The 12295-nt window shown below is 35.9% G+C and overlaps 1 long non-coding RNA gene across 1 annotated transcript; it reads left to right on the top strand.

The window, feature by feature from the left end:
• The first annotated feature begins 218 nt into the window (after positions 1-218).
• LOC136828483 (uncharacterized) lies at positions 219-5026 on the top strand. Its single transcript, XR_010850057.1, has 3 exons — positions 219-352; positions 1379-1468; positions 4511-5026. It is a non-coding gene; the product is annotated as an uncharacterized lncRNA (long non-coding RNA).
• The last annotated feature ends 7269 nt before the right edge of the window (positions 5027-12295 follow it).

The raw sequence follows: 12295 nt of genomic DNA, 5'->3' as shown, positions 1-12295 counted from the left end.
GCAACTCTCGATAATAATAATAATAATAATAATAATAATAATAATAATAATTTCTGTCGATTTCCTGACCATCGCCTTAAACTTCTTTGGTAGCGAAAGGGCGATAAAGCGACGTCCCACAAGCAGGCAGCTGCAGCGGTCGTTGGCTGTTATCCTCAAGAACAGCTTGTTTCAGTGTTGTAGAGTCCCTGGCTTGGTAAGACAGGTTTCGTTGATACTAACTCGACTTCCTAGTTCATTTGTGTTTGGGATGTCGGCCGTGCTGCATTGGACGATCGTTGGTTTCGCTTTGTTTGGTTTTGTGTATAGTGACAGTTTTCCACAGGGATGATTCCGTCTCTGACTGGCTTTGGTACGTTTTCGAAAATGAGGTGTTTATTATAGTTTATAATTGTTTCAGTGTTTTCTTGTCAGTATCGTAGCTACTGCAGAATAGGACGGTCTTTAGTTTTTTTTTTTAATTTTTCCTTCTTGTATGGTCTTCACTTAGGCGGTATTTTGTTGTATAGTCTTGGTGCGCAGTGTACAAATGACCTCTAGCCTGACTTACAATTTGTTCGATGTTCAAATTTCCTATATGCTTCACTTGGATGTCTGTCCACAATATTAATTTGAGGTCTATAGAAGCTTGAGTTTCTCAGATATGTCGTATTGTGAATAGAATTTGCAGGATTTTAGGCGTGAAGGCGTGCTTCAAGGTTTGTTGGGTTGGCGAGTGGATACTGTTGCCAGTTTTGCGTTTTATATTTCTCAAATATTTAGATTGTGGTACTTGCTATTACATACAGTTGTCGTATGAAAGTTTTCCGTTTGCGGGTTTGTATCTTCAGATATTGGTATTTTAATTTTTTTTTATCCATTTTTTTTCTTTTGTAAATTCCTACTATAACTTCAAAATGTTTGTTAGGTGTTGTAGGTTGCTCTTCAACATGGTATTTAAGACTTGGTTTCGAAGCCTATTTATTACTAAGCTGAACTAGGTTGCCTTGAGTGGTAATCTATGCCCTTTGGTTTTATACTATCAAACTTAGGAAGTGCTACGGATGTTTTAATTTCAAGTTCATGCTGCAATAGGGCAAATCTTACGATGCAATAGGGCTTAAAGTTTCTTGAGGATTAGAGAGGCTTAACTCGGCTACTATAGCCTTCCCAATGTGGGGTAAATTAAGTTGAATTAAACTTTAATTTATTGTAGGCTCAAGTGGCAATAAACTAGCAATGACACTTACCAGTATTTATAAAACCTTGCTTGCTGCTCCTTGTCTTGGTACTTAAAACTTATCAGATGACCCAGCTGATTGTAGCCAAGAGTCAGCCTTTGGTTATTTCCACTTGCTAGAACATTTTGGGTTTTTATTTATATATTTTCTTATTTCAGGTCAGGGTGTATCGTTAAATAAGCGGCCCACAATGAGCCATTGAATTGTCTTAGATGTACCGATACCATATGACTAAACAGGATAAATGGGTAAGTCTTTTTTTTTTTTTTTGTGACTTGAGCACCCACACGAACATTTTTAAGCCTAGTTTTTTTTTTAGAATAAAAAGTCGTAAGTTTTCATTTTTCATTTTAAGTTTAGGCTTTATTTTCATTCATTTGGTTACATTTTTTCAGATTCAAACAGTTAGTTTTGAGACTTGAAAGTTTAAGTCGGTTATTTTTTTATCTGTAAAATTGCATAGGTTAAAATTTAACTTTTCCAGCTTTGAACATTTCAAGAAATTTTAGGATTTGTTTCGGCTTCAGAACTTCTTGTTTTCAAAGTATTTAATTTTTATTTCTGATTATTAGTTTAGTTATATTTTAGCATCAAGAGTTTGTTTGTTTGGTGTGTGTGGAAGTTGTTTGTTTGTTTGGTGTGTGTGGAAGTTGTTTGTTTGTTTGGTGTGTGTGGAAGTTGTTTGTTTGTTTGGTGTGTGTGGAAGTTTTGTTTGTTTGTTTGGTGTGTGTGGAAGTTGTTTGTTTGTTTGGTGTGTGTGGAAGTTGTTTGTTTGTTTGGTGTGTGTGGAAGTTGTTTGTTTGTTTGGTGTGTGTGGAAGTTGTTTGTTTGTTTGGTGTGTGTGGAAGTTGTTTGTTTGTTTGGTGTGTGGTTGAGTTGTTTGTTTGTTTGGTGTGTGTGGAAGTTTTGTTTGTTTGTTTGTTTGGTGTGTGTGGAAGTTTTGTTTGTTTGTTTGTTTGGTGTGTGTGGAAGTTTTGTTTGTTTGTTTGTTTGGTGTGTGTGGAAGTTTTGTTTGTTTGTTTGGTGTGTGTGGAAGTTTAAGTTTTAATGTGTATGGAAGGTAATTTTAAGTTTGTAATTTTTTTAGGTTAGTGGATTTAAACTTTTCTATTTAGAACTTATTCAAACTTTTGCCTTGTGTGGTTTGATATTTTAATTTCAGCTAGTTTTGTTTTTAGAGTTGTAAATTTTAGTTAAGTCCATTTTGGAATTTTTAAGTTTTTGAGCAGTAAAAAATTTTTGAAAGTTCTTGATTATTTCAGCTTCAAAAGTTTGTTTTTCGTGTAAAGTTTTTCGTGTAAAGCAAAGGTTGTTCCAACACAATGTACAAACCCTCGGTCCTTTACACTAGCAAAATGTAAAGGACCTGGGGTTTCTATAGTTAGGAAAAATATAATTTACTTTAAAAATTTTTTGTGTAAAGTAAAAGTTTTTTGTGTAAAGTAAAAGTTTTTTGTGTAAAGTAAAAAGTTTTTTGTGTAAAGTAAAAGTTTTTTGTGTCAAGTAAAAGTTTTTTGTGTCAAGTAAAAGTTTTTTGTGTAAAGTAAAAGTTTTTTGTGTAAAGTAAAAGTTTTTTGTGTAAAGTAAAAGTTTTTTGTGTAAAGTAAAAGTTTTTTGTGTAAAGTAAAAGTTTTTTGTGTAAAGTAAAAGTTTTCAGTAAGTTATTCTTTGCCCACTTCCGAAGTCCACCTTTGCCGGGGTGGCGGTGCCACCTGCCAGGCAAAGGTGGACTTTTGTTGTGCATGGTGACCAAGTCACCATGCACAACAGGAAGTTCAAATATAAGCATGGTGACTTTGTCACCATGCACAATAGGGATTTCAAACCAGTTACTAACTTAGGTTAGAACTGCATGGTTGATAGTTTTCGTGTAGCTAGTACTTAACGGGAAGTTAGATATGGTACATGAAATATAGGATAGGATAGAATAGGGTAAAGAACGTGCTAATTTTATATAGATGCAAGGGTTAGGATAAAGGTAATAAACGCTCAAGTCTATCTCTTAAGGATGCTGGGAATAGACTGGGGTAAAAAATGCGATAGTCAGACCTAGCGAGACATTTGACAGTACTTGAGCCCTTTGTTTGGTCATGAGATGTAAGTTTGAATGTTTTAGTGCAGCTGAGAATAGGGTAGGGTAACTGTCTGACATAATTTAATAACTTTAACTTAGAATTTCATTCAAACTAGTAAATAGGAACTAGACAGGTAATAGGTGGATGTTAACGATATTTTAAGAGGCCTAGGTCTTGGGATTTTAAAGAATGTTTTTGGCACTGGTGTCGTGGACTTGTCAGGTATTCTAATAGGCTGGTTAATAGTGGAAATCCAAATTCAAATTTGGGCAGTCTTGTTAACGTTTTGTCAATGCGCTAAACACACCCCCCTCCCCCCTCTTATTCCTCAAGCAAAGCTTTCATGTTAGGAAATAGACAGTTCAGATTGTATTGCATATTTTCATTGACCCCTACCTTCATCCACTTTCCCTCCAGTGCCGAAGCTTGCTTTGGGAACCCCTTTCGTATTCCTTTATTTTCTCCTTGGGAGAGTGGATTCCATTCTCTGCTAGCACTTTGCTGGCGGCGAGTTCGAATCTCCAACCGACCAATGAAGAATAAGATGAATTTATTTCTGGTGATAGAAATTCATTTCTCGCTATAATGTTGTTCACGCTATGTGGTTCGGATTCCACAATAAGCTGTAGGTCCCGTTGCCAGGTAACCAATTGGTTCTTAGCCATATAAAATAAATCTAACCCTTCGGGGCAGCCCTCGGAGAGCTGTTAATCACCTCAGTCGTCTGGTTAAACTAAGATATACTTAACTTTCTGAATTCCCCAACTTTTTTGCCCCTTGGAGTTGTGCAGTTTTAGTTCCTTTAAGACTGGATACTAAAGGACGAAATTTGCCAGATAGTAGTGTTTGCATTGCATGGCACCCTTCATAGTTATGTAGCACTGAAGTTAGATGCGGTTGTTTCAGTGTAAGATTGGTGCCCGATTAAATGTATCTTAAAGGATGACTCTCTATCCTGTTATCTTTTTGGGAGTTTGAAGGAACAGTAGTAATATATGGGATTGTTAATAAAGTTCATGGCAGTTTGAAAAAACAATACTAATACATGGGATTGTTAATGGGGAAGTTTACTCATACGATATAGTAGTAATTATAATAACTTTAGAATTGCTTCTGGGACTAACTAAACAGGCTATTTTCACTTTACGAGGGTACGTGATGTCATGGAAACATAGTATATTCTCAAACCAAACAAACTGCTTTTCTTATGCACAGACTCTTGGTGTAGCTGCAGCAGACCATAACATCGACACTACTACTGATGGAAAGCAACGCTTTTCGATGAGACTGAATATCCTGTGAGGATTCGAAGCGCTCTAAATTCGGTTACCCAGACAACTACAGGTGAACTCAACTTCTAGACGCTGTACATATCCTGTGAAGATCAGTGTTCTCACTTCTCCAATTTGATTTCCCCAGCATGTTGAAGTGTCTCCATTTTGAGCTTTAATTCCCCAGACCATACATTGCAGCCTTAGTTATGTATCAGCCAGATACCTAATGGACGATGGTTCGACTCCCTCATATAATTTAGAAGTGTAGGTTTGAATTAAATAAGGGAAAATATTGGTTCAGTGTAATACATAAATTGAGATTGCCTTTCCAATATAGTAGTAATCAATATACTTGTACACTAAAGAAATTGTCTTACTCTACAAAAAAAAACCTTTTACTGTACAAAAAAAATCCGTATGTGAAGAAAAATAAATACTTAACTCCTATTTACTCATCCTAATGCAATCTTTAATATTATACCTTGAAAATCATTATGCCAGCAGTTTTTTCAGCAATGATATTCATAAGCTTCTGAATCTGTAACATTGCACTTAACGATTTTCATCAGTCTTAACAATTCTGGATGGTCTAGAACATTATCTGATAAGAAATTATAAATTAATGCATTACAAAAATCAAAATGTATTAGTCGGTGTTCAATAAAAAAATTTAAAATCAAAGAATTCCAGTGCTGACCATTATTGAAAAATCTCAAGTGGAAGCAAAGTACTAAAGTTAAAATGAGCTGGTCATAGCCACAAAAGTTTATCAATATAAGATCTACCCCATTAATTAAGGCAATTATGCAGTTTTTAATAATATACCTGGAACATCATTATGCCAGCAGTTTTTTAGCTATGAGTTTCTAAATCTGTGGCATTGCTCTGGACTCCTTTCATCATGGTCTTTAACATATTTCTTAAAAGAAATCCCTAAAGAGGCCATTCCTCCTTTTCCTTGCAGCAACCCCACAATACTCTTTAGAAGATTTCTCTGATCACTTTTGATTTGCTAAAGACTAAAAGTCTTTCTACTGGTGCATTTGAAAATGGCAATGACAACATGCACCCTATAAATTTACGCAGATTTCCCTACTTGAGCTCACCATTAAGGTATGTGACTGTCGATGGTTACTACAACACAGGCGTTAGCATTGGACTTGTATGTAACGGGTAAGTGAGGCGATAGGAATGTTGGATTTTTGCGTAATGCATTGTTTAATTAGTTGGTGGCCTTGTCTCTGGCTCTAAAGTTTTTGAATGTTAAAATTGCTCAAAGGATTTCGTCAGGATGGGGGTTGTGCTTCCGGTCCTTAGTTTTGCCAATCTCTTGGTAATATTTAGTTTTAGAATTGCGAGTGAATTGGGTTAGCTTTAGGATTGAGTGCCAGGACAAAAACTTGGAAAATCGGTCTTTTGTCCTGGCAACTATGTTCAAACTTCAGATAACTAAAGTTAGTCGCTTAATTCTGGCTTTAAATCTGGTTTTTGTTTGTGAACCGCCACGAAACCTCATCATTCTTCAATATTGTGTCTGCAAGAAGGAAAGCCAGAAAATATCAAACCCCTTTTTCGTCGGTTTGAGATTTCCTTTCATGGCCGAGTAATAACTAATGGTGATAACTGTCAATTATTAACCAGCTAACTACTGAGTTATCCACCAACCGATTACAGAACTATCATCACGTGAAAACGTGTTCTAAAATACTTTTGCCTTTTTTTTTTTCCTTAATCTGATTCGCCTAAATGATAGGTGCCAATTTGCAGGAGTTTGATATTGTCGCCCAAACGATATAATGTGATGGCTAGTCGTCCAAATGATATATTGACTAATGCCCAAATTCGCACAAATGAAATGCTCCAGAAAAGTCACAAAGTTATGGTGGACGGTAATAAAATTGCAGGAATAAAGTCACAAAAAGTCATAATTTTACATAAAGTTCAGGTTTGTGGTAAAAATCAGTAGAACAAATTATATTATGTTCTGATGTGCAAAGCAAATAAATACAAATTTAGTAAAATCATAGGATTACATCCTAGGTAAATAATATTCATGAAGTAAGCAAAAAATATTGCGATGATATACTTGATAATTGCTGCAAATGAAAGCTGATTCTTTGCGGTGCACAAAAACTCATGATAAATATAAGGTTTCATCCACAAAAATGTTTTCTAAGTACGTCTGGAATAAAGCCACTTGTACTGAAAGTATCAGTAAACTATACGAATTGCCATGTGAATGTCTTCATTTTCATTATTTCAGGGATGTATGTACACAGCAAAAGTAAGCTACAGTTACTTATTGTTCCTTACTTGACCTAGACAGCAGAGAGGATTAGCGTATCCGGGTGGCCGAGTATGGACATCAAATATAGGCTTATATAAGATCAACGCATTTCGTAAACTACTTATTCCATGTAAATAGGCGAATTTGCTCGCTGTAGATGAAAACCCTTTCTACTGTCCGTTGCTGAATTTATAAACAGTAAGTGACGACAGATAGATCCGCATAATTCAAATTCAAATTCAAATTCAAAATCTTTATTTCGGACATAAATGGCCATAGATAAACACATACATACACATATATAAACATACATAAAAGCCTCCAAACCATAAAAGAATAAATTTAAAAAATAATTATGAGAAATTATTACGAAAGAGGGTGAAAAATTATGATATGAATGAGGTGCGGATAATGACTCTAGGTGATACTTCCTACTAAAAAGGACATATACATATGCAGCATATCAGAACAAAACAAAAGAAATACTGTATTCTTACACAAAGAGAGCACCAGATGCACTAAGCATAAATGAGGCCTTTCCAGTGTTTGAAAATAAATGAATTATGCAAGTAAACTGGGTGGGCAACCCCTCTTCATAATACAGTTTTCAGAATTCTTCATGCCTTTGCAAATAGCTTGTTATGGTTTGCGTCTCAGTTCCTGAAAAGATGGCTGACCAAAACCCACAAAAAGAGCGGATGCGTTTGCATACCTCGGAATGCCCATGAGTCTTCTAACCATCGTTGTAGCATACCCTCAGCTTATTCATAGTCCGTTGTTTTGCTCCTGACAACCAAAGACATGCCATAAAAACTTGTACAAAAACTGTAAAAGCATTTTCTTGACATCAGCGCTACATTTAGAAAAATTCCTTAAAATCATATTGCCCCTTGTACATAGACCTCTGTACAAATATTCTACATGGGCATCGTCCGAATTTTGAGCAGTGAGATAATATCCTAGGTACTTTATTTCTGGTACAAAATCTATACGATGCATTGTTAACAACAATAGGTGATATATTACTTAGGCAAATCTTACTCTTAGAAAAAATAATACATTTGGTTTTCTTTACATTTAACAATTTAGCCTATCGGACATAAAATCACGACAAATGTTTACAAGCTGTTGTAGCCCACCTACTGAGGGGAGCAAATAAACAATATCATCTGCGTACAGCAAATGGTTTAAAATCATGTTGTTTAAATAACACCCCCTCTAGTTTGACTCAGTCTCTGTGAGAGGTCATCCATATATACATTGAACAGGTAAGGTGAAAGTAAACTTCCTGTCTCCTCCACATGAAGTGGAGAATTCACTCGAAAATACATGGCCCCATTTGACAATCATTTGCTGATTTTTATACCATTCAATAAAAGCAGTTTAATAAAATAAGGAATATTTCTTTTTGACAGTACTTCAAGTAACATCTTACAGACACTTTATCAAAGGCTTTAGACATATCTTAAAACAAGCAAATACAGGTGAAATGAACATTATACTCCTCAGTTACGTGTTTAGAATATGAACTGGCATTTCAGTTCCATGATGGGATTTTTGTAAGGGAACTGGTTGTCACTTGTGGACAGGTACTGTTGCATCTCTCCAATAGAATCGCTTCCAAAACTTTTGAGATAACTTTGCTAGAGCAATCAGTTCATAATTAGATATGTCACTGTGGTCCGCGTTTTTATCTTTAATCAAAGGAGAAGTATAACCAGAATAAAGAGCTCTTGGAAAGTATGAATGACAGAAACAGGAAGTAATGAATAAACTTAGTAAAACTCTATAAGTACCGGATGAGCCTCAGTTAAGTGCTGAAGGGTCAGCCCGTCATGTCCAGGCAACTGGAAGTGTTCAGAGAGAAACAAAGCATTGAAATTTCATTGACATTTGTCCCTGTAACATCTCGCTGACTCTGATTTTCCACTGGGTCTGGAACAGGATGACAGTAGGATCATTAAGCAGACTCAGAATAATGTTCTTTCCATAACTCGGCAATGTTTTCACCTAACCACTCACATTATTTATTATGTCTGGCAAGAATGTTTGGGATTTTCTTTTTCTTGTTGTTTTCTCTCCAAAACTTCTTCATACTCCCTTTAAGACTCGTAGCAATTTTATTGGATCCAACTTTCCTCTTCACTTTCCATACAAAATCTAAGCATCCCTTTTGAACTGGGCTTTAGAAAATTTCATTTTATAGAAATATCCATCCTTGGATTACCAAATTCCTTCATGCTAAATAGTCATACCGTGCTTCATGATGGAATTCCTTTACAAAGTCGTTCCAACCAGGAACATGGTTGGAAACCTCTGTGATTCAACTCATGGGAGTCAGACGACTGTTGAAGTGCACTAATTATGTCCAAAGAAATCTTTCAATAGCTCTATAATGATCTTCGTTTTGACATGGTCTTGTGTTACATTGCAGAGCTTCCAAAAAGGCAACTCGACGTTTTCAAAGCTTCTTCAGATTTAACTCTGTATGCCAGTAGATCGCAAGAAATAAAACTTCGTCTGACTACCATCATTCGTCTGTACCAGCAGGAGTTGAGAAACCTTCAAAGAAAATGAAGGGGACGATGGTCTTTCAATCCTGGAATGCAACACACGTATATTGCTAATGTGTGTTAGAAGACAAAGAGGGGGCAAACAAGGTGGTCTAACCAACTGGTATGGCCCGTTGCATCACTCACCCTTTAAAGTGTAAGTGTCGGAGAGAGTGTCACGCAGCATCCCAATACAATAATCGTAATGGGTGCAGAAGTCTTTCAGCTCGTTGCAAAGCGTGATTCAGGGTGAGCGTTAAAATTAACAAAACCTCCCCATTTGGGTGATCTGACATAAGACAGTGTATTTTTGCTAAAAGTCAATGTATACCTAGCATCATTTTGTCCGTCTGAGTATGAAGATAACAATTGATAATTATATACAATTTTCATTTATAGACACGTCAATACAAATTAGTCTGTCATTTGCCGGGTGTCTACTCGCCGCATACAGGAGGCAAGGCTCTTTCGGTACAGCCGAGAACTCCCCATAAGGACGACCAGTTAACAACTCATTCGATAAATCAACCTGGAAACATAAAATGCAAATTCAGTAATTTATTCTATTCAGGTAGTCTGATTCCTGCCACCGGGAGCCAAGTCTCCTGCAAACAGATGTATGTCAGAAACATGAGTTAATTCGGCTACATCAAAATGGCAATTTCTTACTGATCTACAGTTATAAGATGTAAAAAGCTTAAATCCATTAATAAAGAATAAAAATGAAGATTAATAAGATCAACGACGGACCAAAATATCCTTACCCAACTTTCTGGTTTGTACAAAACCTTAACCTACTTTGAGCATTTCTTTAATAATGACTTTGAAAAGATCGATAGTGAGACAAATTTTGTTAACCAGCTCAGGCCTCCACCGTCGTGACACCTGCTATGCAGAAACATGGCCAAGCATTTCTGAGGAATCGTGTCAGGTTGCACCATTAGACACAAATAAACGTACATATTAAAGGCTGAGCTGCCCTAAGTGTGCTTCCATACTCTCCCCAATGAGGAGGCTTAGTCTTCGTTCAAAACACTCCCCTTCTCTTTATAGCCCTGACTTTCTTTTTCTTGAGCTTGTCTTCTTTGGGAGTCCGCTTCCCGTTTTTGTACTCAAAGCCAAAGGATGTTCCATCTCTCTTCTTCCTTCTCTCGTCGGCTGTGGACTAAGAAATCCATAAAACATCCGCACCCCTTCCAAGGTTTGCTACTCCCATTCAATAATTTTTGTTGCCCATCTTCATTCCTTCTATCTTTGGTCGTTCAAAGGTTTTTCACACGACTTTGCCATCGATAATCTCGTTCAGTGTTCCTTGCAAAACGTATGTAATCGTCCTGCAGGTAAGTCACTATAGGACTCACTCCCTAGCCTCCCTCAGGGTATGGTATTACCTGCTTCTGCTCAATTTTTCCATATCCTCCATCCTGGTTGAAAGCCTATGATACTTAGCAGACATGAGTTCCATCTCCATCCGCAATGAACTCATATGTCGACTCATTGAAAGGTAAATCTATAAATTCCATCAAACAGACGGCACCTGCGTACATGGCTGAATGTAGATTCGTGTGTACTTCTATGCTTCTAAGAATTTCACACCATTGGCTATATGTAAATGTGTATTAGTCAATATATTGTAAAAATACAGATAGTTGTTTACACGAGAGACAGAAAAAGTCATGCATTTCTACTGGAATAGGTTTAGCTTTGTACTGAAACATGATTATATGGGAGTCACTTGTCAAGTGTTCGTCAATGCCCAAGATACACCACTCTTTCCTTAGCTATGATGTTAAGATTATTATTATTATTATTATTATTATTATTATTATTATTATTATTATTATTAATTAAGAATGTTTTGAAGTTCAAAATATTCATACATACACATACATTTATAACGGAGTCAGCGTAAGACCTTCCCATGGGGCAAAAACCCAAAATGTTGAAAATTCGAGAACAAGTCAGTAAGTCCCAAATGGGCTAATCCGGCTAAATATTTTCACATACATGTAATGCCATAATATATATATACAATGATGTCAATATGTCAAAGTCATGTATTGCCAGTTAATAACTGATTTAAAATATTTTTTTACTACTTTAATTGGTTACTACTTAAATTATAACCACCTTGGTTGTTTTTGTTTGATCACCTGACATTTTCCCGGCCAAAATTGTGAATTTTTCCCTGTGACTTTATTACTGGTCACAACAAATTAATGTGATTTTTTTTCCTGTGACTTTATTCTGGCCAAAATTACGACTTTTTTCTGTAACTTTTTTTCTTGTGACTTTATTACCGGCCACCTTATAACCAAGTGAAGGGTAAACTATTAAAAATTTCGCGTAAGTGAATACAGAAGGAGGATATATAAAAGTTCGTAGAAGTGAATTTACAGAAGGACCTTTTAGTATATAAAAATAATACAAAGGTAAGGAATTGTCTTATATACAGTATATTTGTGTGTTTGTGCGTATGATGGGAATGTGACTGGGAAGGGATTTGGGGTTATTTATATTTACAATGTTTAGTTACTTAGGGGTTGGCTGATTATGTACATTATATTTTACATAATATAATTACATAGTGTAACTACATTATTACATTAGTTTTACATTGTTTCTTGTTCTTGTGGGTGTAATAAATTTATTGATTTCTTCTGAAGAATTTGGTTGGTGATTATTATGGGAGTGACCTTGACCTTGCGTATACAACGTAAAACGTCGCACATTGGTCTGGAAATAGATACTGCTGTACTTTGTTACTTACTCATCACAATGAAAACTGGAAATTTTTTTAATATACTGCGGACTGCAATCCATTTCGCCCGCATACCCATGAGAACGCACACACACATATATACATATACATACAATGTTTAATAAT

Source organism: Macrobrachium rosenbergii, chromosome 43 (assembly GCF_040412425.1).
Source record: "Macrobrachium rosenbergii isolate ZJJX-2024 chromosome 43, ASM4041242v1, whole genome shotgun sequence".
Classification (NCBI taxonomy): Eukaryota; Metazoa; Arthropoda; class Malacostraca; order Decapoda; family Palaemonidae; genus Macrobrachium; species Macrobrachium rosenbergii.
This window is presented reverse-complemented; position numbering and strand designations above follow the sequence as displayed.